Source organism: Pleurodeles waltl, chromosome 1_1 (genome assembly GCF_031143425.1).
Source record: "Pleurodeles waltl isolate 20211129_DDA chromosome 1_1, aPleWal1.hap1.20221129, whole genome shotgun sequence".
NCBI lineage: Eukaryota > Metazoa > Chordata > Amphibia > Caudata > Salamandridae > Pleurodeles > Pleurodeles waltl.
The window spans coordinates 6,493,965-6,521,714 of NC_090436.1; the positions used below are offsets into that span (position 1 = coordinate 6,493,965).

The 27,750-nt window shown below is 51.4% G+C and overlaps 1 protein-coding gene across 1 annotated transcript in view; it reads right to left on the reverse strand.

Moving 5' to 3' along the window:
- Positions 1-27,750, reverse strand: part of LOC138250271 (rho-related BTB domain-containing protein 2-like) — a 384,850-nt gene that overhangs the window by 192,638 nt on the left and 164,462 nt on the right. The gene's annotated exons all lie outside the window — the stretch shown is intronic.

Here is a 27,750-nt window from a genome sequence, read left to right on the forward strand (position 1 = left end):
CTGGCCTCTGTGTATAAATAACCCCTGATGTCCTCGTGCACCACTGACCTGTGTGTATTATTAACCTCTGCTGTCCTTGTGCACCGCTGGCCTCTGTGCATAACTAACCTCTGCTGTCCTCGTGCACCACTTACCTCTGTGTATAACTAACCTCTGCTGTCCTCGTGCACCGCTGGCCTCTGTGTATAAATAACCCCTGATGTCCTTGTGCACTGCTTGCCTCCGTGTATAACTAACCTCTGCTGTCCTCGTGCACCACTGGCCTCTGTGTATAAGTAACGTGTATTGTCCTTGTGCACCACTGAACACTGTGTATAACTAACCACTGCTGTCCTCGTGCACCGCTGGCCTCTGTGTATAACTAATCTCTACTGCCCTCGTGCACTGCTGGCCTCTGTGTATAATCTCTACTGCCCTCGTGCACCACTGGCCTCTGTGTATAACTAACCTCTGCTATCCTCGTGCACCGCTGGCCTCTGTGAATAACTAACCTCCGCTGTCCTCGTGCACCGCTGGACTCTGTGTATAACTAACGTCTGCTGTCCTCGTGCAGAACTGGCCTCTGTGTATAACTAACCTCTGCTGTCCTCGTGCACCGCTGGCCTCTGTGTATAACTAACCTCTGGTGCCCTCTTGCACTGCTGGCCTCTGTGTATAACTAACCTCTGGTGTCCTCGTGCACTGCTGGCCTCTGTGTTTAACTAACCTCTGCTGTCCTCGTGCACCGCTGGCCTCCAGGTATAACGAACCTCTGCTGTCCTTGTGCACCGCTGGGCTCTGTGTATAACTAACATGTGCTGTCCACGTGCACCACTGGCCTCTGTTTATAACTAACCTCAACTCTGTCACTATGCACCAGTGGCCTCTGCGTATAACTAACCTCTGCTGTCCTCGTGCTCCGCTGGACTCAATGTGTATAATGAACCTCTGCTGTCCTTGTGCACCGCTGGGCTCTGTGCATAACTAACATGTGCTGTCCACGTGCACCACTGGCCTCTGTTTATAACTAACCTCAACTCTGTCACTATGCACCAGTGGCCTCTGTGTATAACTAACCTCTGCTGTCCATGTGCACCGCTGGGCTCTGTTTATAACGAACCTCAACTATCCTCGTGCACCGCTGGCCTCTGTGTATAAGTAACCTCTGCTGTCCTCGTGCACCACTAGCCTCTGTGTATAACTAACCACTGCTGTCCTCGTGCACCGCTGGCCTCTGTGTATAACTAACCACTGCTGTCCTCGTGCACCGCTGGCCTCTGTGTATAACTAACCACTGCTGTCCTCGTGCACCGCTGGCCACTGTGTATAACTAACCACTGCTGTCCTCGTGCACCGCTGGCCTCTGTATATAAGTAACCTCTGCTGTCCTCGTGCACCGCTGGCCACTGTGTATAACTAACCACTGCTGTCCTCGTGCACCGCTGGACTCTGTGTATAAGTAACCTCTGCTGTCCTCGTGCACCGCTGGCCTCTGTGTATAACTAACCTCGGGTGTCCTCGTGCACGGCTGGCCTCTGTGTAACCACTGCTGTCCTCGTGCACCGCTGGTCTCTGTGTATAACTAACCTCTGCTGTCCTCGTGCACCGCTGGCCTCTGTATATAAGTAACCTCTGCTGCCCTCGTGCACCGCTGGCCTCTGTATATAAGTAACCTCTGCTGTCCTCGTGCACCGCTGGCCTCTGTATAACTAACCTCTGCTATCCTCGTGCACCGCTGGCCTCTGTGTATAACTAACCTCTGCTGCCCTCGTGCACCGCTGGCCTCTGTGTATAACTAACCTCTGCTGTCCTCGTGCACCGCTGGCCTCTGTGTATAACTAACCTCTGCTGTCCTCGTGCACTGCTGACCTCTGTGTGTATAACTAACCTCTGCTATCCTCGTGCACCGCTGGCCTCTGTATATAAGTAACCTCTGCTGTCCTCGTGCACCGCTGGCCTCTGTGTATAACTAACCTCTGCTGTCCTCGTGCACCGCTGGCCTCTGTGTATAACTAACCTCTGCTGTCCTCGTGCACCGCTGGCCTCTGTGTAACTAACCTCTGCTGTCCTCGTGCACTGCTGACCTCTGTGTGTATAACTAACCTCTGCTATCCTCGTGCACCGCTGGCCTCTGTATATAAGTAACCTCTGCTGTCCTCGTGCACCGCTGGCTTCTGTGTATAACTAACCTCTGCTGTCCTCGTGCACCGCTGGCCTCTGTGTATAACTAACCTCTGCTGTCCTCGTGCACCGCTGGCCTCTGTGTATAACTAACCTCTGCTGTCCTCGTGCACTGCTGACCTCTGTGTGTATAACTAACCTCTGCTATCCCCATGCACCGCTGGCCTCTGTATATAAGTAACCTCTGCTGTCCTCGTGCACCACTGACCTCTGTGTATAACTAATCTCTGCTGTCCTCGTGCACCGCTGGCCTCTGTGTATAACTAACCACTGCTGTCCTCGTGCACCGCTGGCCTCTGTATATAAGTAACCTCTACTGTCCTCGTGCACCGCTGGCCTCTGTGTATAACTAACCACTGCTGTCCTCGTGCACCGCTGGCCTCTGTATATAAGTAACCTCTGCTGTCCTCGTGCACCGCTGGTCTCTGTGTATAACTAACCTCTGCTGTCCTCGTGCACCGCTGGCCTCTGTGTATAACTAACCTCGGGTGTCCTCGTGCACGGCTGGCCTCTGTGTAACCTCTGCTGTCCTGGTTCAGTGCCGGCCTGTGTACATCATGCAGCTCTGCTGTCCACAGACAGTGTTTGTCTCTGTCTCACGCACTGCTGCAGTCTTCGTGCACCAGTGGCCACTGTGTATAACTAACCTCTGCTGTCTTCGTTCAGTTCTGACCTCTGTACACCATGCACTTCTTCTGTTTTTCTGCAGTACCTGTCTCTGCAGCATGCACTTCTGCTGTTTTCCAGCAGCGCTGGTCTCTGCAGCATGCACGTCTGCTGTCTTTATGTAGCACTGGTCTCTGCAGCATGCACCTCTGCTGTGCGCAGGCAGCGTGCTGGTCTCTGCAGCATGCACCTCTGCTGTCTGCAGTTAGCACTGGTCTCTGCAGCATGCACTTCTGCTGTTTTCATGTAGCCATGGTCTCTGCAGCATGCGCTTTTGCAGTTTTCGTGCAGCGCTGGTCTCTGCGACATGCTGCTGTTTTCCTGCAGTGCTGGTATGTGCAGCATACACTTCTGCTGTATTCCTGCAGCGCTGGTCTCTGTAGCATGCACTTCTGCTGTTTTCCTGCAGCACAGGTCTCTGCGGCATGCACCTCTGCTTATAACACTCGTCTCTGCAGAATGCACATCTGCTGTTTTCCTGCAGCATGTACCTCTGCTGTCTATGTAGCGCTGGTCTCTGCAGCATGCACCTTTGCTGTTTTCCTGCAGTGCTGGTTTCTGCAGCATGCACGGCTGCTGTTCTGCTGATGAACTGATCTCTGCGGCATGCATGTCTGTTTCCTGCAGAGCTGGTCTCTGCGGCATGCACTTCTGCTGTTTTCCTGCAGCGCTGGTCTCTGAGGCATGCACTTCTGCTGTTATTTTGTAGAGCTGGTCTCTGCAGCCCTAGCATTTGGTGTTGTCATGCTGGTCTGCATGCAGTGTTGGTCTCTGCCACCATCCTTCACTTCATCTGTAATGCGTCAGATGATGCTGAAACTGCAGCACGCTCTCTCCTCACCACACCTTGCACCCACATACCAGACTTTATGGTCACAATGTAGGTAGTCTGCATCATTTGCCCGGCTGGCTCCACCCAGTGAGGGCTGTAAGGACAGATGCTCCCTGCAGCATTCATCAGCTCGCACAGTTATTAGTGAAAGTACCAAAACTGGGTAAAAAAACTGTTAGAAACTAGAATTCTACACTTTACTCTGCACACATTATTACTGTCAGTGGCTCCAAGAGCCTACACATCTCAAACCATAAATACTTACACAGCAAGGAGAAAGGAAACCAACCAACCACCACGAGGATTCTCAAACAAGGACTTTTTAATTGGACAGAGGGAGAAAAGAGTTGGTTGAATGATGAAGGTGTTGGATCCAAGAGCAGAAACCTCTAATGTATCAAAACTGGAACCAGCAGAAATTAAAACAAAATACAAGCCCCCCAAAAAGCAGCAGAGAAAATCAACCTGTCTTTAGTTGAAGCTCTGAAGCTGGTCACATATGTGGTCTGAGCTGACCAACCTTTGCTGGCACCGCCATGGCGAGGCCCAGGGTGGGCACAGAGGCCATGAGGTCTTCACAGGTGCTGAGCATGGCACACAAGGCCCGCTCACACATTGGGCCTGGCACAGCCTGCCAAAAGGTGCACCCTTAGTGAGGGGTGCCTGATCAGCCGATCCTAGGGGGCCGCTCTGAGCTCATTGGCATGTGGGAGCTCACACTTATGGGGAGCTTGGCATAGCTGACCTATAGATGCCTTCTTGCACCAGGGCATCAACGCTTAAATGAGACTGGCACAACTCGCCAGGGCGTGCACACTTGCACACAGGTGCTGCCGAATCTGAGTACTGGAGCTAGCAACCAATTGCCAGGCTGTGCACATTTGTGCAAAGGTATTCTAATATAGGACCTGCGCCCAATCGAGCTGCCAGGTACTGGCGCACTTGCACCTTTGAGTGGCTTTAATGAAAGTGCCCCACATGCCCCGGCAGGCATGGCTGTGCGGCAGGGCATATGTGCCTCAGGGAGTGCCAAATAACCACGCATGTGCACACTACCTATGACAACTGCTCTGCCCATAAAGTAACACAGGAAAATGAGTCTTGTTAGATCCGGCTGCAGCTGCCTCATGATGTTTGGTATCCTTGGATTCAGAATGACAAACCCCTTCTGATGGTGAAGATGGGTTTGTCATCAATGCCCTAGAAATGCCACTTCTAAGAAGTGTGCGTGTCTAGGTTCTGAAATGGTCCTGGTGTCAGGTAAATTAGGCTTCATTCCGCTGGTCGCAGGGGAAGAGCACATCTGTGCGTTCCCCAGGCGACAGCTAGAAAACTTGGGCATCCAGAACACAGATCCCTGCCATTTGGGGCCTGGATAGATATGTGTTTGGGGAAGGGGGGGCATTCGGCCTCTTGGAGCCAGAGCATGGCCCCACTAAAGATAGGATCTGATTTCCAAAGCCTCAGAGTGGACAGGGAGGATGTTTAGGGGAGACATGTGTGGTCCAAAGGAGAACCCTTTGAATCACCCCCAACTTCAAAGGAACCATCTAGTATAACTAGGGGCACTCAATGTCTGCAAGGCACAGTAACCTTTACAGCAATGCGGGACGGGTGCTGCTGGACCGCATGGGCACACAGCCAGAGGAATCTGTTGTGCGCAGAAGGATAACTGTCGAGGGAGGGGATTCATGCTCTCTTCCTGCTTGGAGACTGGCCTGGGGCTGATTGCCTGCCGCTGTGTAGTATCCAGAAGGGTAACTCTCCAAGACCTCCTGAGAGGGGCTTGCATTGTTTCCCGGTATCATCGGGAGAGCGGCGCCCTCTGCTTCGCCTGGACTTCACCTGGGACAGCGGCGTTCGCGTGACATAAGTATTGTGTCAGGAAACCGAAATTGCCTGCGCGGAGCTTCCAAGGAATGCCCGCAATGCTGGTGAGTGGCCCATCACGTGGGAACCACTGATTGCCGAAATGTCTTGTTGGTGTGAAAAGGATCACCTGGTGGGGGCCTGCTATCATCGAGTGTGTCATATTTTTCTTGTGTGGACCTTGGCTGCATGCTCATTGCGTGCGGTGCCCTGTTCATTGGTTGTGACCCTTGGAGGAGGGGGTGCAACCTGAGTTGTGCTGTACTTGGCCTCGTATGGTGGCTGAACTTGGGTGGAAGTGTGTGACCGGGGAGTCTGGTGCGACTAAAGTCAGTGCGCCTCATTCCAGAGAGGTACAGAAACCAGGTTGCGAATGTGACAGGAGAGACTAGAGTCCTTGTGTGCTACGCGTTGTGCCTTCCAGATGGGTTCGGAATTCACATGTCTATCATTAAATATGTACATAGGATACCTTCAGCCATGGCCTCAACAAAACAACAGAAACACACTGCCAGACTCTCTGACACCCCTCACAGAGTACCCAACACACAGACACCCTCTCACCCTTCACTGAGTACCTGACACACCGACACCCCCTCATACCCCTCACAAACTACCTGACACAGACACCTTCTCAAACACCTTAGAGTACCTAATACACAGACACCCTCTCACACACCTCAGTGTCCCTAATACAGACATCCTCTCACACCCCTCACAGTGTACCTAATACACAGACAACCTCTCACACCCTTCACAGTGTACCTAATACACAGACACCCTCCTACACCCCCCGCAGAGTACCCGGTACACTGACACCCCTCACTGAGGACCTGAGACACAGGCACCCTCACACCCCTCACAAGGTAGTAAGCACTGAAATACTAGCGGTCTCGCTTTGAGAGCATGCCCACACCCATCAGAGGAGGTATCTCACACTCCCAGAAGCTCTCTCACTTCTCTGACAGAATAGTTCTCTAACCCAACTTAAAGATGCTCTGTGGGAATAAATGCAAGCAGACACCTGAGGTCTGCCTCCCACCGCACAGCATCTCTGGTGAAGTGGTGAGTGCACTCCAGGCGAGGCCCATCTCTGCTCCTAAAAGTGTTCCCACACTCAGGCTGTTGTTCCAGCTCAGTGTGGCATCCATGCTGGTGCTGTTCCATCTTAGTAACGCATTTTCTTTCTAGTTTGAGTGACTTTTCATCTAAATCCCTGGTGCTGACTTTGCACCAATGGAGATTTCATACCTAAGTGATTTGTGCACTCAATGGTCTTTCACCCTTAGGCTGATGTTGCACCAGTGGTGAGTTTCCACCTCAGTGTGGTGTCGGCCAGATGTCAGGTCCTGCTTGTGCACAACACATCCACCCAATGAAGCATCTCTTATCTTTACTGAACGGTTTTGCACCCGAATGTGATCCAAGCTTCTGGTGACTTGCACCAAAGGAGGTTTTGCAGGCACATTTGATTGTTGCTGCTAAGAGCTGCTGATGTACAGCATGAATTTCCACCTAGAAGTGGATCTGCCCCTACGTGTGTCTACACACCGGCTGCGTGATTTGAACTCCTAAACCTGTCTCAACGCTTGCCTGGTGTTCCTCTAAGGGTAGTTTACACATCAACATGTATCTTTTTATAAGGTATTTGTGCTCTTAAAGTTGCTTCCATACTCCTGTTGATGTTGTCAATTTTTACGGCCAACTTCAATGATGCATATAAGCACGATTTCGCTTCTAAATGTGACAGCACAATCATGCTTTTGTTGCACTAAAGGTGACTTTGTACCCAAATGTAATTGTGTACATGAATGTGACTTGTGCGCCCATATATTTCTAACTGGCTGTGTTGCCTCATATAGCTCTGGTTGCACCTGCCCCCCCCACACTCACACATACACACACATTTCTGTCTTCAGATATTTCAGGATTTCATGTGGCTGATCCAGGATTGTGGGCCTGTGAGAGAGCATTCAGGGACGTTTCTTGTCTGCAAATGTAAACTGAGAGCAAGGGGAGACAGGACCACTTTGTAAACCATATGTTGTCAGCTCGAGAGGGACTGGACAGGTTTCAGGAAGGGGGGTGTTTGCAAGAAACCAGAGGCAGGTCCGGTGACAGCCCCCACATAAATCATGCTAAGAACACCAAGTACAAGTGCTCCAAGACACTGGGTCACGGGAGGACTCCCAGGCCTGTACCCCCCTTCACCCCTGCTCTATACAGACCCTCTCTCGGTCCCATGGTTTCTAGGTCTGGCTAGAGACAGCTTTATCTCTTGTCTCACTTCTTGTTATTACCATCAAACATACACAGGAAGGGGCCTTGGGCCAGCCTCCTGCACCAAGCTTTGAAGAAAGTGCCCTTTACATTTTGGATGATGATAAATGAAAATGTCACTTACCCAGTGTACATCTGTTCGTGGCATCAGTCGCAGTAGATTCGCATGTTCTGCAATAGCTCGCCATCTGGTGTTGGGCCGGAGTGTTACAAGTTGTTTTTCTTCGAAGAAGTCTTTCGAGTCACGGGACCGAGTGACTCCTCCTTTTGTCTCCATTGCGCATGGGCGTGGACTCCATCTTCGATTGTTTTTCCCCGCAGAGGGTGAGGTAGGAGTTGAATTGTAGTAATAGTGCCCATGCAATGGAGTGACTAAGTATGCACCTATTTAAGGTTGAGATGACACATATATAAATAATTGAAGGTAACTTCCAAACTGCTACAGGCTCCCGGGGAGGCGGGTGGGCACATGCAAATCTACTGCGACTGATGCCACGAACAGATGTACACTGGGTAAGTGACATTTTCAGTTCGATGGCATCTGTCGCTGTAGATACGCATGTTCTGCATAGACTAGTAAGCAGTTATTTCCCCAAAAGCGGTGGATCAGCCTGTAGGAGTGGAAGTAGTCTGAAATAATGTTCTTAATACAGCTTGACCTACTGTGGCTTGTTGTGCGGATAACACGTCTACACAGTAGTGCTTGGTGAATGTGTGAGGCGTAGACCATGTGGCTGCCTTACATATTTCTTGCATTGGGATGTTTCCTAGAAAGGCCATGGTAGCACCTTTCTTTCTGGTTGAGTGTGCCCTTGGTGTAATGGGCAGCTGTCGTTTAGCTTTAAGGTAGCAGATTTGGATGCATTTAACTATCCATCTGGCTATACCTTGTTTTGAAATTGGGTTTCCTGCATGAGGTTTTTGAAATGCAATAAAGAGTTGTTTAGTCTTTCTGATGTTTTTTGTTCTGTCAATGTAATACATCAATGCTCTTTTGACATCTAATGTATGTAGTGCCCTTTCAGCTACGGTATCTAGCTGTGGAAAGAACACTGGAAGTTCCACTGTTTGATTTAGATGGAACGGTGAAATAACCTTTGGCAAAAATTTAGGATTGGTCCTTAGGACGACTTTATTTTTGTGTAGTTGTATAAAAGGTTCCAGTATTGTAAACGCCTGAATCTCGCTTACTCTTCTTAGGGAAGTAATGGCGATGAGAAATGCCACCTTCCAGGTTAGGAACTGTATGTCGCAGGAGTGCATGGGTTCAAAAGGTGGACCCATAAGTCTAGTTAGGACAACATTTAGGTTCCATGAAGGAACAGGTAGTGTTCTTGGTGGTATAATTCTCCTAAGGCCCTCCATGAATGCTTTAATGACTGGTATCTTATATAGGGAAGTTGAATAGGTAGTCTGCAGGTATGCAGATATTGCTGCAAGGTGTATTTTAATGGAAGAGAAAGCTAGGTTAGATTTTTGTAAGTGAAGCAAGTAACCCACTACATGTTCTGGAGTTGTGTGTAATGGTTGTATTTGATTAATATGGCAGTATCAAACAAACCTCTTCCATTTACTTGCATAACAGTGCCTGGTGGATGGCCTTCTGGCTTGTTTTATGACTTCCATACATTCTTGGGTAAGTTGTAAGTGCCCGAATTCTAGGATTTCAGGAGCCAGATTGCTAGATTCAGCGATGCTGGATCTGGGTGTCTGATCTTTTGGTTGTGCTGTGTCAACAGATCTGGCCTGTTGGGCAATTTGATGCAGGGTACCACTGATAGGTCTAGCAGCGTTGTGTACCAGGGTTGCCTTGCCCAAGTTGGTGCTATCAATATGAGTTTGAGTTTGCTTTGACTGAGTTTGTTTACCAGGTAAGGAAGGAGAGGGAGAGGAGGAAAAGCGTAAGCAAATATCCCTGACCAGTTCATCCATAGGGCATTGCCTTGGGATTGTTTGTGTGGGTATCTGGATGCGAAGTTTTGGCATTTTGCGTTCTCCCTTGTCGCAAGCAAGTCTATCTGAGGTGTTCCCCAGAGTTTGAAATAAGTGTTCAGAATTTGGGGGTGAATTTCCCATTCGTGGACTTGTTGATGATCTCGAGAGAGATTGTCTGCGAGTTGATTTTGGATCCCTGGTATAAACTGTGCTATTAGGCGAATTTGGTTGTGAATTGCCCAATGCCAAAATTTTTGTGCTAGCAGGCTTAACTGCGTGGAGTGCGTCCCCCCCTGCTTGTTTAGATAATACATTGTTGTCATGTTGTCTGTTTTGACGAGAATGTATTTGTGAACTATTATTGGTTGGAAGGCTTTTAGTGCTTGAAAAACTGCTAGAAGTTCTAGGTGATTGATATGCAGTTTTGTTTGATGTACGTTCCATTGTCCTTGTATGCTGTGTTGATCGAGGTGTGCTCCCCACCCTGTCATGGAAGCATCTGTTGTTATTACGTATTGTGGCACTGGGTCTTGGAAAGGCCGCCCCTTGTTTAAATTTATGTTGTTCCACCACAGAAGCGAGAGGTAAGTTTGGCGGTCTATTAACACCAGATCTAGAAGGTGACCCTGTGCTTGAGACCACTGTGATGCTAGGCATTGTTGTAAGGGCCTCATGTGCAGTCTTGCGTTTGGGACAATGGCTATGCATGAAGACATCATGCCTAGGAGTTGTAATACCATCTTTGCCTGTATCTTTTGTGTTGGATACATGCGTTGTATGATGGTGTTGAAATTTAGAATTCTTTGTGGACTTGGAGTGGCTACTCCCTTTGATGTGTCTATTATGGCTCCTAGGTATTGTTGTACCTTGCGCGGCAGAATGTTGGATTTTGTAAAGTTGACGGTGAACCCGAGTTTGAAGAGGGTTTGTATGATATGATTTGTGTGATTTGAGCACTCTATTAACGAATGGGCCTTGATTAGCCAGTCGTCTAGATATGGGAACACATGTATTTGCTGCCTTCTTATGTGTGCAGCGACCACCGCTAGACATTTGGTAAAGACTCTTGGTGCGGTTGTTAATCCGAAAGGCAGTACCTTGAATTGGTAATGTATTCCCTTGAATACAAACCTTAGGTATTTCCTGTGCGATGGGTGTATTGGTATATGGAAATAAGCATCCTTGAGGTCTAAAGTTGCCATGTAGTCGTGTAGTTTTAGCAATGGCAATACTTCTTGTAGTGTGACCATGTGAAAGTGGTCTGATTTGATGAAAGTGTTCACTACTCTGAGGTCTAGGATTGGTCTCAGCGTTTTGTCCTTCTTTGGTATCAGAAAGTACAGTGAGTAAACTCCTGTGTTTATTTGTGTGTTTGGCACTAATTCGATTGCATTCTTTTGCAATAGTGCCTGCACTTCTATCTCTAGGAGATTGGAATGGTGTGTTGTCAAATTTTGTGCTTTTGGTGGTATGTTTGGAGGGAACTGTAGAAATTCTATGCAGTAACCATGTTGGATAATTGCTAGAACCCAAGTGTCTGTAGTGATTTTCTCCCATGCTCTGTAATAATGACCTATTCGTCCCCCCACTGGTGTTGTGTGGAGGGGGTGAGTGACATGTGAGTCACTGTTTAGTAGTAGGGGTTTTGGGGCTTTGGAATCTTCCTCTATTTCTAGGGAATTGCCCTCCTCTATATTGTCCCCGAAAACCTCCTCTATACTGTCCTTGGTAACTGGACGGTGTGGCTTGTGAGGTGCTGGCTTGTGTGCTTTGACCCCGAAACCCCCCTCGAAAGGGCGTTTTACGGAATGTGCTGTAATTCCCTCTGCTCTGCGGGGAGTAGAGTGCGCCCATGGCTTTGGCAGTGTCCGTATCTTTTTTGAGTTTCTCAATCGCTGTGTCCACTTCTGGACCGAACAGTTCTTTTTCATTAAAAGGCATATTGAGAACTGCTTGTTGAATCTCTGGTTTAAATCCAGACGTTCGGAGCCATGCATGCCTTCTGATAGTTACAGATGTATTAATTGTCCGTGCAGCTGTATCTGCAGCGTCCATGGAGGAGCGTATCTGGTTGTTGGAGATGGTCTGTCCCTCCTCAACCACTTGTTTTGCCCTATTTTGTAAGTCCTTGGGCAGATGTTCAATGAGATGTTGCATCTCGTCCCAGTGGGCTCTGTCATAGCGCGCAAGTAGTGCCTGGGAGTTCGCGATGCGCCACTGGTTTGCAGCTTGTGCTGCGACTCTTTTACCAGCTGCATCGAACTTGCGGCTTTCTTTATCTGGGGGTGGTGCATCTCCAGATGTGTGAGAGTTGTCCCTTTTCCTAGCTGCTCCTACAACGACAGAGTCTGGTGGCAGCTGTGTAGTGATGAAAACCGGGTCCGTAGGAGGCGGCTTATACTTCTTTTCCACCCTTGGTGTGATTGCCCTACTTTTGACCGGCTCCTTAAAGATGTCTTTTGCGTGCCGGAGCATACCAGGGAGCATAGGCAGGCTTTGGTATGAGCTGTGGGTGGAGGAGAGTGTGTTGAATAAGAAATCATCCTCGACCTGTTCTGAGTGGAGGCTTACGTGGTGAAATTGTGCTGCTCTAGCCACCACTTGAGAGTACGCGGTGCTGTCTTCTGGTGGAGATGGCTTTGTAGGGTATGCCTCCGGACTGTTATCTGACACTGGGGCGTCGTATAGGTCCCATGCGTCCTGATCTTGGTCACCCTGGCTCATGGTGGTGTGAGCTGGGGAGTGTGATGGAGTTTGTGCTGGTGAAACGTTAATCACGGGCGGAGGAGAGGGTGGTGGTGTAACTCTTTTCACCACTTTTGGTTGTGGTGTTTGTTCCGTCTGGAACTCCAACCTTCTCTTTCTCCTAATGGGGGGAAGGGTGCTTATTTTTCCTGTCCCCTGCTGAATGAAGATACGCTTTTGCGTATGGTCCACATCAGTTGCTTGTAGCTCTTCCTCAAACCTATGCTTCTGCATTTGGGAGGTTAGCGAGTGCTCTTCTGTATAAGAGCCTGAAGCTGGGTCGCTTGCAGTTTGTTTCGGCATCGAAACTTTGTCTGCGTGTTTTTTCGGCTCCGAGGTGACTTTTTTCCTTTTCGGGGCCGAAACCTCTCGGCGTCGATCTGTTTCGGTGCCGCTGTCTCGGCGTCGAGCCGTGTCCACACCGGCATCTCGGTGTCGAGGCTTGTCTCCAGCACTTTCTCGGTCCCGAGAAGGCTGCGTGCCGGTGTCTCGACCGGAGTCGGACGATCTCGGCACTGTTTGGGCCTTTTTCGGTGCCGACGGTCGGTCACCGAATTTATGGGTCGAGCCATGGCCTGGTGGCAGTGGCGTCCCCTGGGCCTTGTAAATGTTCCTCTGAGTGGATTTCGACGTCTTACTCACGGTTTGTGTATCGTCGAATCCTTCGGAGTCTGAGTCTTGGATCGAGAAGGTACCTTCCTCTTCCTGTTCCTCGAACTCCCGTTGGGCTGTCGGTGCGGACGCCATCTGAAGTCTTCTGGCTCGACGGTCTCGGAGTGTTTTTTGGGACCGGAACGCATGACAGGCCTCGCAGGTGTCTTCGCTGTGCTCAGGTGACAGGCACAGGTTGCAGACCAAGTGTTGGTCTGTGTAGGGGTATTTATTGTGGCATTTGGGGCAGAAACGGAACGGGGTCCGTTCCATCGGCGTACTTCAGCACGCGGTCGGGCCGACCAGGCCCCGACGGAGGATCGAAAAACTACCCCGAAGGGCACCGGAGCTCTTCGATCTTCGATGCGGTGTGGAATCTAAGTACGCCGATCCCGAACGCAACAATACCGACGAAAATCTTCCGAAATTAGCTAATTTTCCGTTCCGAAACTCGGAGCGACAGGAACACGTCCGAACCCGATGGCGGAAAAAAAACAATCGAAGATAGAGTCGACGCCCATGCGCAATGGAGACAAAAGGAGGAGTCACTCGGTCCCGTGACTCGAAAGACTTCTTCGAAGAAAAACAACTTGTAACACTCCGGCCCAACACCAGATGGCGAGCTATTGCAGAACATGCGTATCTACAGCGACAGATGCCATCGAACATAATATTTCAGTCTCACAGTTGCCTATTGGCTGAGAGGTGTGCCAGTCAGCCTGACTGAAGAGTGCCTCCCACTGTAGGGAGGCGTCCAGGCACTGTAACAGAGGCAGCTTTGGGGATGGTGCACCCATGGGGCAGAGCCAAGGCCACAATAACATTTTGCATCCAAATGTGATTTTAAACTTGCACGAGATACTACAGTGCTGATGACTTTGCACCCATTAGCGAGTGAATACCCAAATCTGAATTGTGCTCAGCAAACCTCCAAACTCAGGCTGGTGTTGGACCAGTGGCAGCTTTGTACCTGATGTGTTGTCAGCAAACACGAGGTGATACTGATGCACACACATTACACCGGCTCTGACAAGTTACAGCCACATTGTCTATCTGTTCTGCATAAGATCCCACAGCTGCAGATTCTGGCCAATGACAACTCTGTTTCTTAAGATCAGCAGCCGATAGGGTTTTTGTGTGATCTCCTTGTGGCCACCAGCCTAAACCAAAGAGAACCTCATGTAGGATCAGACTCCATGAGAATGTACCAGCACCTCAGAGGTCCCCTTCCATCAGGCAGATCCCTCAAACACCACAGAGTCCTCAGCCACGGGGGCTGGATTGGATCCCTCAATGGGTGACAATTACCACAGTCTGAGGCTGGGTTTAACTTACAAGGAGATTTTATTTTACTACTAAGAACCTACTCTCCTGGACAAACACAATGGGGGTCATTCTGACCCTGGCGGTCATGGACCGCCAGGGCCAACGACCGCGGGAGCACCGCCAACAGGCTGCCGGTGCTCCCATGGGCATTCTGACCGCGGCGGTACAGCCGCGGTCAGAAACGGGAAACCGGCGGTGTCCCGCCGGTTTCCCGCTGCCCAAGGGAATCCTCCATGGCGGCGCTGCAGGCAGCGCCGCCATGGGGATTCCGACCCCCTTACCGCCAGCCTGGCTCTGGCGGTTTTGACCGCCAGAACCTGGCTGGCGGTAACGGGTGTCGTGGGGCCCCTGGGGGCCCCTGCAGTGCCCATGCCAATGGCATGGGCACTGCAGGGGCCCCCTAACAGGGCCCCACCAAGATTTTCAGTGTCTGCCAAGCAGACACTGAAAATCGCGACGGGTACAACTGCACCCGTCGCACCCCTTCCACTCCGCCGGCTCCATTCGGAGCCGGCATCCTCATGGAAGGGGGTTTCCCGCTGGGCTGGCGGGCGGCCTTCTGGCGGTCGCCCGCCAGCCCAGCGGGAAACTCAGAATGACCGCCGCGGTCTTTCGACCGCGGTACGGTCTTCTGGCGGTTCCCGCCAGGCGGGCGGCTTCCGCCGCCCGCGGAGGTCAGAATGACCCCCATAGTGTCTTTTCTTCTTATGAAGACACGATTTCAGGGTAACATATTATGATTTATGAGCCAGACATTGCCCCATATCCGGTACTCAGACATCCCTCTACCCATGAGCTTTAATATCATTAAGGCCCCGCAAGATTCAATCATGTCTAGGGACATTAACCCCAATACCATGTGTACCGCCTCCTCTGACCCTGAGAACACTAGTTTACCCATTTCTACGATCTCTACTAACCCTCAGACCACGTGTATACCCATGGTTACTATCTCCTCTAACCCTGAGACCACTAGTTTACCCAAGACTATCACCTCCTCTAACCCTGAGACCACTAGTTTACCCAAGGCTATCACCTCCTCTAACCCTGAGACCACTAGTTTACCCATTTCTTCCATCTCTACTAGACCTCAGACCACTAGTTTACCCATGTCTGCCATCTCTACTAAACCTCAGACCACTGGTTTACCCATGTCTACCATCTCTAGCAAACCGCAGACCAGTTTAGCCATGGCTACCATCTCCTCTAACCCTGAGACCACTAGTTTACCAATGGCTATCACCTCCTCTAACCCTGAGACCACTAGTTTACCCATGCCTGCCATCTCTACTAAACCTCAGACCACTAGTTTACCCATGTCTACCATCTCTACTAAACCTCAGACCACTAGTTTACCCATGTCTGCCATCTCTACTAAACCTCAGACCACTTGTTTACCCATGGCTATCACCTCCTCTAACCATGAGACCACTGGTTTACCAATGTCTGCCATCTCTACTAAACCTCAGACCACTAGTTTACCCATGGCTACCACCTCCTCTAACACTGAGACCACTGGTTTACCCATGTCTTCCATCTCTAGTAAACCTCAGACCACTGGTTTACTCACGGCTACCAACTTTTCTAACCCTGACACCACTAGTTCACTCATCTGTACATCTCCTCTACCCCAGAGACCACGAGTTTACCCATGTCTGCCATCTCTACTAAACCTCAGACCACTAGTTTACCCATGTCTGCCATCTCTACTAAGCCTCAGACCACTAGTTACCCATGTCTGCCATCTCTACTAAACCTCAGACCACTAGGTTATCCATGGCTACCACCGCCTCTAACCCTGAAACCACTGGTTTACCCAAGTCTGCCATCTCTACTAAACCTCAGACCACTAGTTTACCCATGTCTTCAATATCTACTAAGCCTCAGACAACTGGTTTACCCATGTCTGCCATCTCTACTTAACCTCAGATCACTAGTTTACCCAAGTCCAGACCTAGTGAGAGACCTCTGAGCATCTCTGGAGTACAGTCCTAGTGAGAGACCGCAGAGCATGCCTGGAGTACAGTCCAAGTGAGAGACCCCTGGGCATGCCTGGAGTACAGTCCTAGTGAGAGACCCCTGAGAGTGTCTGGAGTGACGCAGGAGTACATGAGACAGACTAATGACGCAGGAGTACAAGAGACAGGCACGTGAAGCAGGAGTACAGGAGACAGGCACTTGAAGCAGGAGTACAGGAGGCAGGCTAGTGACGCAGGAGTACAGGAGGCAGGCTAGTGACGCAGGAGTACAGGAGGCAGGCTAGTGAAGCAGGAGTACAGGAGACAGGCTAGTGAAGCAGGAGTACAGGAGACAGGCTAGTGAAGCAGGAGTACAGGCTAGTGACGCAGGAGTACAGGAGACAGGCTAGTGACGCAGGAGTACAGGAGAAAGGCTAGTGAAGCAGGAGTACAGGAGACATGCTAGTGAAGCAGGAGTACAGGAGACAGGCTAGTGACACAGGAGTACAGGAGACAGGCACGTGAAGCAGGAGTACAGGAGACAGGCTGGTGACACAGGAGTACGTAGACAGGGCGGTGACGCATGAGTACAAGAGACAGAATAGGGACGCAGGAGTACAGGAGATAGGCTGGTGACATAGGAGTACAGGAGACAGGCTGGTGACACAGGAGTACGTAGACAGGGCGGTGACGCATGAGTACAAGAGACAGAATAGTGACGCAGGAGTACAGGAGACAGGCTGGTGACATAGGAGTACAGGAGACAGGCTAGTGAAGCAGGAGTACAGGAGACAGGCTGGTGACACAGGAGTACAGGAGACAGGCTGGTGACACAGGAGTACAGGAGACAGGCTAGTGAAGCAGGAGTACAGGAGACAGGCTGGTGAAGCAGGAGACAGGCTGGTGACGCAGGAGTACAAGAGACAGGCTGGTGACGCAGGAGTACAAGAGACAGGCTGGTGACGCAGGAGTACAAGAGACAGGCTGGTGACGCAGGAGTACAAGAGACAGGCTGGTGATGCAGGAGTACAAGAGACAGGCTGGTGACGCAGGAGACAGGCTGGTGACATAGGAGTACAGGAGACAGGCTAGTGAAGCAGGAGTACAGGAGACAGGCTAGTGAAGCAGGAGTACAGGAGACAGGCTGGTGACGCAGGAGTACAGGAGACAGGCTGGTGACGCAGGAGTACAGGAGACAGGCTTGTGGCGCAGGAGTACAAGAGACAGGCTAGTGAAGCAGGAGTACAGGAGACAGGCTTGTGACGCAGGAGTACAGGAGACAGGCTAGTGAAGCAGGAGTACAAGAGACAGGCTGGTGACGCAGGAGACAGGCTGGTGACGTAGGAGACAGGCTAGTGACGCAGGAGTACAGGAGACAGGCTGGTGACGCAGGAGTACAAGAGACAGGCTGGTGACGCAGGAGTACAAGAGACAGGCTGGTGACGCAGGAGACAGGCTGGTGACGTAGGTGACAGGCTGGTGACGTAGGAGTACAGGAGCCAGGCTAGTGAAGCAGGAGTACAGGAGACAGGCTAGTGAAGCAGGAGTACAGGAGACAGGCTGGCGAAGCAGGAGTACAGGAGACAGGCTGGTGATGCAGGAGACAGGCCGGTGACGCAGGAGTACAGGAGACAGGCTAGTGAAGCAGGAGTACAGGAGACAGGCACATGACGCAGGAGTACAGGAGACAGGCACATGACGCAGGAGTACAGGAGACAGGCACATGACGCAGGAGTACAGGAGACAGGCACATGACGCAGGAGTACAAGAGACAGGCCGGTGACGCAGGAGTACAGGAGACAGGCCAGTGAAGCAGGAGTACAGGAGACAGGCCAGTGAAGCAGGAATACAGGAGACAGGCTAGTGACGCAGGAGTACAGGAGACAGGCTAGTGACGCAGGAGTACAGGAGACAGGCTAGTGACGCAGGAGTACAGGAGACAGGCTAGTGAAGCAGGAGTACAAGAGGCTGGCTAGCGACGTAGGAGTACAGGAGGCAGGCTAGCAACGTAGGAGTATAGGAGGCAGGCTAGTGACGCAGCGCTAGCGGGAGTAGCGTGCAACTTCACCTTATGGTATGCGGCCACATGTTGGATGTCTCTGTGGTACGCCGTGGTGTCATCAGGAGGAGAAGCCCTGACGAGGATGTGCTCTAGGTCTGGGTCTACCCAAGGGTTGATGTGTACTCCTTCCAGGGATCTACAGAGACCCCCAGGTAGATCGGAGCAAAGTCCTCTGCTGGGGAATAGGGGCTAGGGTTGCTGGCATCAGAGTGTGACTCCGGGGACCCCGAGAAGAAGGCACAGTATGCGAAGGTGGTGGTGGATGAGTGGATGGTGGTGGTGGAGGAGGAGGTGGTAGAAATGGTGGTGGACAAGGCACCGGAGGAATTTTCGCCTTTGATCTTTTGGAAGGCAAGATGGGCACTGAAGTATCCGGCAACAGGACTTAATCAAAGGAAAGCCTGTGTTTCTTGGCTAAAGTCTTCTGTGTGGCCAAGATCTTTCCTGCGCGTGGGTAGATGAGGATCCTCATCTGCCATTCGCCAGCTCCTGTTGTAGCCTCTCAAGAACTTGTAGTTCCTCAACGTCAACAGCGGAGGGCTTTGGAGCTGACGATGGTTTCAGCGCCAATGGCATCTGCTTTGCAGCCAGTGATTACTTCAGCTTCAATGGCGGCACCAGCTTCAATGACTTGATGCAGTCCTAGGTCCTTGGACTCAGGGCCATTCAAGGATCTAGACCCCTGGGAGGGTCTTTCTTCAGCTCCAATGCTTTGGTTCGGTGTCTGCTAGTGCCTGGAGGGGGTGATGCACCAGAGGATAGCAGCGGTTTCGGCAGAGAGCTCGATGCCTGTACCCAGCTCCGGTGCGACTCCATTTCGCAGGTTTTGGAGGAGGTGGGGTAAAGACAGTACTCAGGAGAAGGGTGGTCCTCAAGCTTGCACCGGAACTAACCAAAGCAGATGGAACATCCTTAGATGCTTCTTATTCCTCCAAGATTTTTTCCTCACCTGACTCAGAGTCGTAGTTGATTGCCACAGGACTGGGCTGGTCTGCCAGAAGGTTGGGCGACTCAACAAATGCTTCCTCCTCTTCTTCGGTGCAGAGGGAACTGGCCTCGTCGAAAATGTACTCATTTCTGAAGAGGATTGCACCATCTTGCTGTGGGCTCACCGTCGGTCTCAGTGCTGGCGTACATTCAACAGCTGCAGTGGCTCTCAACATGCTCCGGTGAGAGGCAAAGATTGTAGGCAGTGTGGAGATTGGCTCTAGTGTATTTAGAGTGATACTGGGAGCATCTCTTGAAAGGCGTCCATTCCAATACTTTGTGTGGCTCCTCATTCTCCGAAGGGCAGTCCAAAATGCCCAGCGCGGCGAGAGGCCTGATTGGTCAAAGATGAAGAACTGGAGGGACGGAATCGCCACCAATAGGATAGAACATGTGGAAGAAGCCTTCTTGTGACGGGCAGCGGAAGACAACAGACTCCCAGGCCATGGCAGGAACCAACAAACTTGTCAATACAGTGAGTGCGCTGAATCACGTCGAAACACAGCGGAGGCAAAAACAATCTAACAATGGAGTCAGTGCACGTGCACATCCTGGGCCAAAGGAGTCGCCGCCGAGACCATGTGACTCGAAAGGCTTCTTCGAAGATAAACCGTTTGGAATCGTATGGAGTATGAAGATCATACGTATCTACCGCCATATATCCTACGAACACATACTTCTCCAAAGTGCCATATGCACCAAAGTTGGGTGGCAACTTTACTCAGTGAAGACAGCAATAAATCATTACTGTGAATTACCAGGAATCAGAGCAACCAACCGGAATCAGTGGCCACCGCATGGACACCAAAAGAGGAGGCGGAACAGGGGCCTATTGGTCAACGAGTCAAAACATTCCAAGAGGTGGAAGCACCCTGCAGATCAGGGTACCCAGGACTCTGACCTGATGCACCCAATGCGAACACTAAAGCTTGCGAGAGGGATACAACAGTGAGGCCTCAACATTTCTAGAGTAATTTTTTTGTTTCACCTGTCTGTCGGCTGTATCAACACCACCAGTAGAATCCACACTGTGGCGCTTGGATGACATCACCTCAATGGAGGAAACGAGTTGCCTCAACATTCAGAAGACACGAATTTGATCTTGTACACTGGATTAGGTTTCCTCAAATTACCATCACAGATCAGCAGTGTCTGTAAAGAAATTCCAGTGCCAAATGATGTCTGCATGAATTATCTCTGCTCACATCCTAGGTATTCTGATCCAACAAACAATGACTCAGTGTGTGATGAAACCTACACTTCAAAACCAGGGAGCAAGTGCCTGGTGGGGCTGCCCTCTCCAGCAACCAGGTGCATGTGAAAGTAGCACTCCGTTCCAACCAGCTGAGAACACAACACCTGATGTTCTACCAAAGGTGCCGGTCACAGGGGCTGGGAACGGAGAGAGCTTCTTCTTGGCTGTATCGCATGGAGAATCTTAACATTAACGCTGGCGCACGAGGACTTGAAGAACCAGCTGCTCCACTTGTAGAGTTTTCAGAGTATTTGGGCTCAGAACCTAAATCGATATTAATTGTCCTGACTCATGTGGCCCTAAACCAAGAGACCTCATTATTCTGAACAACAAGTCGGTGCGGAACGATATGGCTGGAATTCCACTTTGAACAATAGATAGGCTCTCGACTCTAATCGAGGCCTTGCTGAGTCAAAGACAAACTTTGTGGCTTTGAACTGCAGCGTTCAGCAGGTGTTCGTGGGAGAGAAACAAGAGAATAATGTGAACCCTCCCCCCAAAAAAACCTATAACTGGGATCTAGTAAAAATATGAAATCCCGGAAAACAGAAAACATGAGTTTCATCAGAAAAAATAACACCTGGGCTATCATTGCTGCCGCTGTCCTGTGAATCAACCCAACCGGGCAAACATTTTCGAAAAGGGATAAGCAATTTAGGGCCAGATGTATCAAACATTTTTGCGATCACAAACGGCCCAACAGGCCAATTACGATCACAAAAATGCATTTTGGTATGTGGGCGCGTGTGAAGGCACAGCTCGCAGCATGTAAGGTGGCGCAGGATTCAAGTGCATGTGAAGGCGCAGCTGACAGGTGCATGTGGAACCGAAGCGATCAGGCGTGTGTGGAGGCGAAGCTGGCAGGTACATGTTGAGGCACAGCTGGCAGACACGTGGAGGCGCAGCTGGCAGGCGCATGTGAAGGCACAGCTTGCAGCATGTATGAAGGCGCAGGATTTAGGTGCATGTGAAGGCACAGCTGGCAGGCGCATGTGTAAACGAAGCTGCCAGGTGCGTGTGGAGGTACAGGTCGTGGGATACATGTTGAGGCACAGCTGGCAGACACATGGAGGCACAGCTGGCGGGTGCGTGTGAAGGCACAGCTCAGAATGTAAGGCGGCGCAGGATTCAAGTGCATGTGAAGGTGCAGCTGGCAGGCGCATGTGGAAACGAAGCTGCCAGGCGCGTGTGGAGGTACAGGTGGTGGGATACATGTTGAGGCACAGCTGACAGGTGCATGTGGAGGAGCAGCTGGCGGGCGCATGTGAAGGCACAGCTTGCAGCATGTAAGGCGGCGCAGGATTCAGGTGCATGTGAAGGCACAGCTGGCAGGCGCATGTGGAAGAGAAGATGCCAGGAGCGTGTGGAAGCGAAGCTGGCGGGCGCGTGTGAAGGCACAGCTCGTAGCATGTAAGAAGGCGCAGGATTCAGGTGCATGTGAAGGCGCAGCTGGCAGGCGCGTGTGGAGGTATAGGTGGTGGGATACATGTTGAGGCACAGCTGGCAGACACATGTAGGCACAGGTGGCGGGCGCGTGTGAAGGCACAGCTGGCAGCATGCATGAAGGTGCAGGATTCAGGTGCATGTGAAGGCACAGCTGGCAGGTGCATGTGGAACCGAAGCAGTCAGGCACGTGTGGAGGTACAAGTGGTGGGATACATGTTGAGGCACAGCTGGCAGACACGTGGAGGCACAGCTGGCGGGCGCGTGTGAAGGCACAGCTCGCAGCATGTAAGGCGGCGCAGGATTTAGGTTCATGTGACGCGCAGCTGGCAGGCGCATGTGGAAACGAAGCTGGTAGGCGCGTGTGGAGGCACAGCTGGCGGGCGCGTGTGGAAACGAAGCTGGTAGGCGCGTGTGGCGGTACAGGTGGTGGGATACATGTTGAGGCACAGGTGGTGGGATACATGTTGAGGCACAGCTGGCAGGCACGTGGAGGTACAGCTGGCGGGCGCATGTGAAGGCGCAGCTCGCAGCATGCATGAAGGCGCAGGATTCAGGTGCATGTGAAGGCGCAGCCACAGAGCACACGCGATTATTAGACGCTCACTTTTAAGAAACAAATCCTTTGTAAATGCTTAGACATTGCAACTCCTCAGCCTTCTGCTCCTAAGCAAGTAGTCAAAATGCTAATGATGAGTGACACTGGTTCCCGGACTCTGCCTTCACACAGAGACGCAAACATCTCACCAAGGGGCACGTTTACTTTCAAGTACAGGGCATTCTACAAAAGTGCACTGAGATACCAGCTGCAGCCTGGCAGAAGGATCCCAGCAAAGCTTCCTAACTGCCATTACCTCTCGCGTTACACCATCTAGAAATGAAGGAATCTCTGCCACTCCACACTAGGTTCCAGATTACACTCCCACCGGAACCTCGATCTTACGATAACATCTCCAGAAAAAAATAGTAAAGCCCTCTTTTCACAACCTCACACCCTCCCATGACTTGTGGTAACTCATACAACAGAAGAAGCGCCTAAAAGCTATTTACTTCTTAGTGTGCATTCTTTAAAGCATTTGAATAATGACATAAAGGCCCCCTTTTCACAACCTCACACCCTCCCAGGACTTGTGGTAATTCATACAACGGAAGAAGCGCCTAGAAGCTATTTACTTCTTAGTGTGCATTCTTCAAACCACTTGAAGAAAGACATAAAGGCCCCCTTTTCACAACCTCACACCCTCCCAGGACTTGTGGTAACTCATACAACAGATGAAGTTCCTAGAAGCTATTTACTTCTTAGTGTGCATTCTTCAAAGCACTCGAATAATGAAAACATTGAGGAGAGGATGAGGGTGGTGACTGCACCTCAGGGAACACATCCTCTGTGACAGTGAACCATGTATTCGATCTTTTATCCTCTTTCGGTCACTCGCGTGATTTTCACTGACCTGGTCTATGTCTGCCAGACTTGCTGCTTCACTGCCTCTAGTGATTCCCCCCCCCCCCCCCCCCCCTACCCCTGTGGAGACCAGAACTCACCACCCACCACTGATGCAGCCACTGAGTACTCTGGGGAAGATCATTTCATTCACAGGGCTTCCTACGCCATTTATCTCGCTCCACCCTTCCTAGCCTCTCCAAGATCCTTTTCTCCATCGCTTTACTCTAGCAGTAAAGCTAGCTCTTGTTCATGCAATACCAGACACTGAATACAGTAATGAACATCGAAGACGGAACATTGGGGCTTGTTTTAGTTCGGTAAACATAAAACTTGAACATTAATATTGGATGATTTTCAATGATTCATGTTAAATTTCCAGCTAGAGGTCATTGATTTTGATTATCAGGGAGTTCTGTTCATCTACTGATCCTCTTTGGAGTGACCAAGATGTGAGTGAGCGCCATTTAGGTGCCTCTTATCACAGCCTCGAGAGGGAAGAAGCATTGAGATCCTCTAGCTCAGATGCATCTCAGACGAGTCTCAAGATTTCTGATCCAGGCCTTGGACACTCATGGAAGTTCTCCTATGGATTATCTTAGATCGATATTTAACCTTCTGGAGATGTGGGCACCATGTTCTGCATCGAGAACAGGACACAACGTCCTACGAGAGGCTTCCTCGATAGTTGGCAGTACCCAGTCTTTCCCTGATGATCACTCTCTACCTACTTAGCCTGAAGATCTCAAGCTCTCTGCACTCTGGCCACACAGATTAAAAACACTGAGCTCCCTGGACGAGAGGACCCAATGGTCCTTGTTCTGCACAATGGCCGCCAGTGCTTAGTTTGTAAAACAATAACTGCCAGGACCCTCGTCAGGAGGCCACTGTAGCTTCCATCACCCGTTGTCCCAGCCAGTGCTGCCAATCACAGAACCAACCCGACTACTAACCATTACACTCTTCCAAGAGCGGCAATTCAGACTATCCTAGGCCCCAAAGCTAGAAGGCACTGGGCGGCAGGCATTAGTCAGATACTAAATTAATACACATCTGTTCTTGTGGTCATCCACATTATATAAACAGCACCACCATGTGGCCGACTGTTATAGCTGCAGGTGCTGAAAATCGAATGCTGGTCCCGAGCATCGGAAACCACTGGTTCAAATTAAGCACCAGTGGCCACCTGCCCCGATACAGAGAGCTACACTGTTCGAAATGCGTGACACTGTGATTCATTACCCACAGCTGAAGCAGCCTCGCCTCTGGCCAGTTTATCAGATTCCGTAAACCCAACTTAGCTGTAGGACAGAGAGCGAGTATCTCAGAGGATAACAGAGGGTTCTCTACCTGTTCTTCAGCACCGACTGCCTCTGGCTGCAGGACCCAGGGCTGGGTGCAGGTAATGTTTGATAGCAGACTGGCCCCTGGCTCCAGGACTCAGGGCTGGGTGCAGGTAATGTCTGATAGCAGACTGGTCCCTGGCTGCAGGACCCAGGGATCGGTGCCAGGTAATGTTTGATAGCAGACTGGCCCCTGGCTGCAGGACACAGGGCTGGGAGCAGGTAATGTTTGACAGCAGACTGTCCCCTGGCTGCAGGACCCAGGGCTGGGTGCAGGTAATGTTTGATAGCTGACTGGCCCCTGGCTGCGGGACCCAGGGATTGGTGCCAGGTAATGTTTGATAGCAGACTGACCCCTGGCTGCAGGACCCAGGGCTGGGCGCAGGTAATGTCTGATAGCAGACTGGCCCCTGGCTCCAGGACCCAAGGCTGGGTGCCAGGTAATGTCTGATAGCTGACTGGCCCCTGGCTGCAGGACCCAGGGCTGGGTGCAGGTAATGTTTGACAGCAGACTGGCCCCTGGTTGCAGGTCCCAGGGCTGGGGGCAGGTAATGTCTGATAGCAGGCTGGCCCCTGGCGGCAGGATCTAGGGCTGGGTGCAGGTAATGTCTGATAGCAGACTGGCCCCTGGCTGCGGGACCCAGGGATCGGTGCCAGGTAATGTTTGATAGCAGACTGTCCCCTGGCTGCAGGATCCACGGCTGGGTGCAGGTAATGTCTGATAGCAGACTGGCCCCTGGCTGCAGGACCCAGGACTGGGTGCAGGTAATGTTTGATAGCAGACTGCCCCCTGGCTCCAGGACCCAGGGCTGGGTGCAGGTAATGTTCGATAGCAGACTGGCCCCTGGCTCCAGGACCCAGGGCTGGGTGCAGGTAATGTTCGATAGCAGACTGTCCCCTGGCTGCAGGACCTAGGGCTGGGTGCCAGGTAATGTTCGATAGCAGACTGGCCCCTGGCTGCAGGACCCAGGGCTGGGGGCAGGTAATGTTTGATAGCAGACTGGCCCCTGGCTCCAGGACCCAGGGCTTGGTGCAGGTAATGTTCGATAGCAGACTGTCCCCTGGCTGCAGGACCTAGGGCTGGGGCAGGTAATGTTTGATAGCAGACTGGCCCCTGGCTGCAGGGCCCAGGGCTGGGGGCAGGTAATGTTTGATAGCAGACTGGCCCCTGGCTCCAGGACCCAGGGCTGGGTGCAGGTAATGTTCGATAGCAGACTGTCCCCTGGCTGCAGGACCTAGGGCTGGGTGCAGGTAATGTTTGATAGCAGACTGGCCCCTGGCTGCAGGACCCAGGGCTGGGGGCAGGTAATGTTTGATAGCAGACTGGCCCCTGGCTCCAGGACCCATGGCTAGGTGCAGGTAATGTTCGATAGCAGACTGTCCCCTGGCTGCAGGACCTAGGGCTGGGTGCCAGGTAATGTTTGATAGCAGACTGGCCCTGGCTGCAGGACCCAGGGCTGGGGGCAGGTAATGTTTGATAGCAGACTGGCCCCTGGCTGCAGGATCCAGGGCTGGGTGCAGGTAATGTTTGATAGCAGACTGGCCCCTGGCTGCAGGACCCAGGGCTGGGGGCAGGTAATGTTTGATAGCAGACTGGCCCCTGGCTGCAGGATCCAGGGCTGGGTGCAGGTAATGTTTGATAGCAGACTGGCCCCTGGCTGCAGGACCTAGGGCTGGGTGCCAGGTAATGTTTGATAGCAGACTGGCCCCTGGCTGCAGGACCCAGGGCTGGGGGCAGGTAATGTCTGATAGCAGACTAGCCCCTGGCTGCAGGATCCAGGGCTAGGTGCAGGTAATGTTTGATTACAGACTGGCCCCTGGCTGCAGGACCCAGGGCTGGGTGCCAGGTAATGTTTGATAGCAGACTGGCCCCTGGCTGCAGGACCTAGGGATGGGTGCCAGGGAATGTTCGATAGCAGACTGGCCCCTGGCTGCAGGACCTAGGGATGGGTGCCAGGGAATGTTTGACAGAAGAATGGCCTCTGGGCTCTCCCAGGAGAGAGGACCATTGAAATGAGGGTAATCTCTCAGATTCCACACATCAGACACATCAATGACCAATCACACAATGACGGCGGTACTCGTGGTAGAAGCACTGAGGTTTACTAATTTACAAGTAACCGGTGACATACGTGTGTACAATAAAGCAGCTGTGAGTATGCACAAAGTCAATTGACAACACAAGCACTGGCGCATACAAGAGACAAAACAGGCACAGAAAGAGGGAAGACGGACACGAAGGGTGGCAGGACAACACTTTAAGGGCTGAGAAGACAGGCTGGCTTCTAGGAGGTGATGGTGCTCGAAGGAGTGAGTCCCAGATACGCAGTCACTCACCAGCACATTCAGCTTTGCCAAAGATCCCTCCTGGGATCCAGCAGGTGTCATTCTCTGGCTGTTCATGCTTTGGGAAGTTTGCACGGGGCAAGGAGATTAAAAGTCTTGGAGCAGCTTAGAGTGGAAGTCCATGAGCTCAGTCCAGCATTACTCCTTCGAGAAAGGACCCGGGAAGGTAGCAAAGAGAGGGAGGAAAGCCTGGGAGAAGGGGGGATGGGTCCTTTCAGGCTAAACCATCTATTTGTGCTCCACAGCCAATCTTGTACTTGCAAACACCTGAAACCGCATCCAGGCAATTCAGAGCCAGCAGAAGTGCAAGATAATATTTTTGCAGATTGTGTTAATGGAGCGAGAGGGTAAGCTTATATGTTTTGTGAGGACATCTAATCTGGAAGGTCAATGACCAGCAGGAGACGAGAAACAGAGGGAGACGTACCAGACACAGAGCCTAACAAGGTTG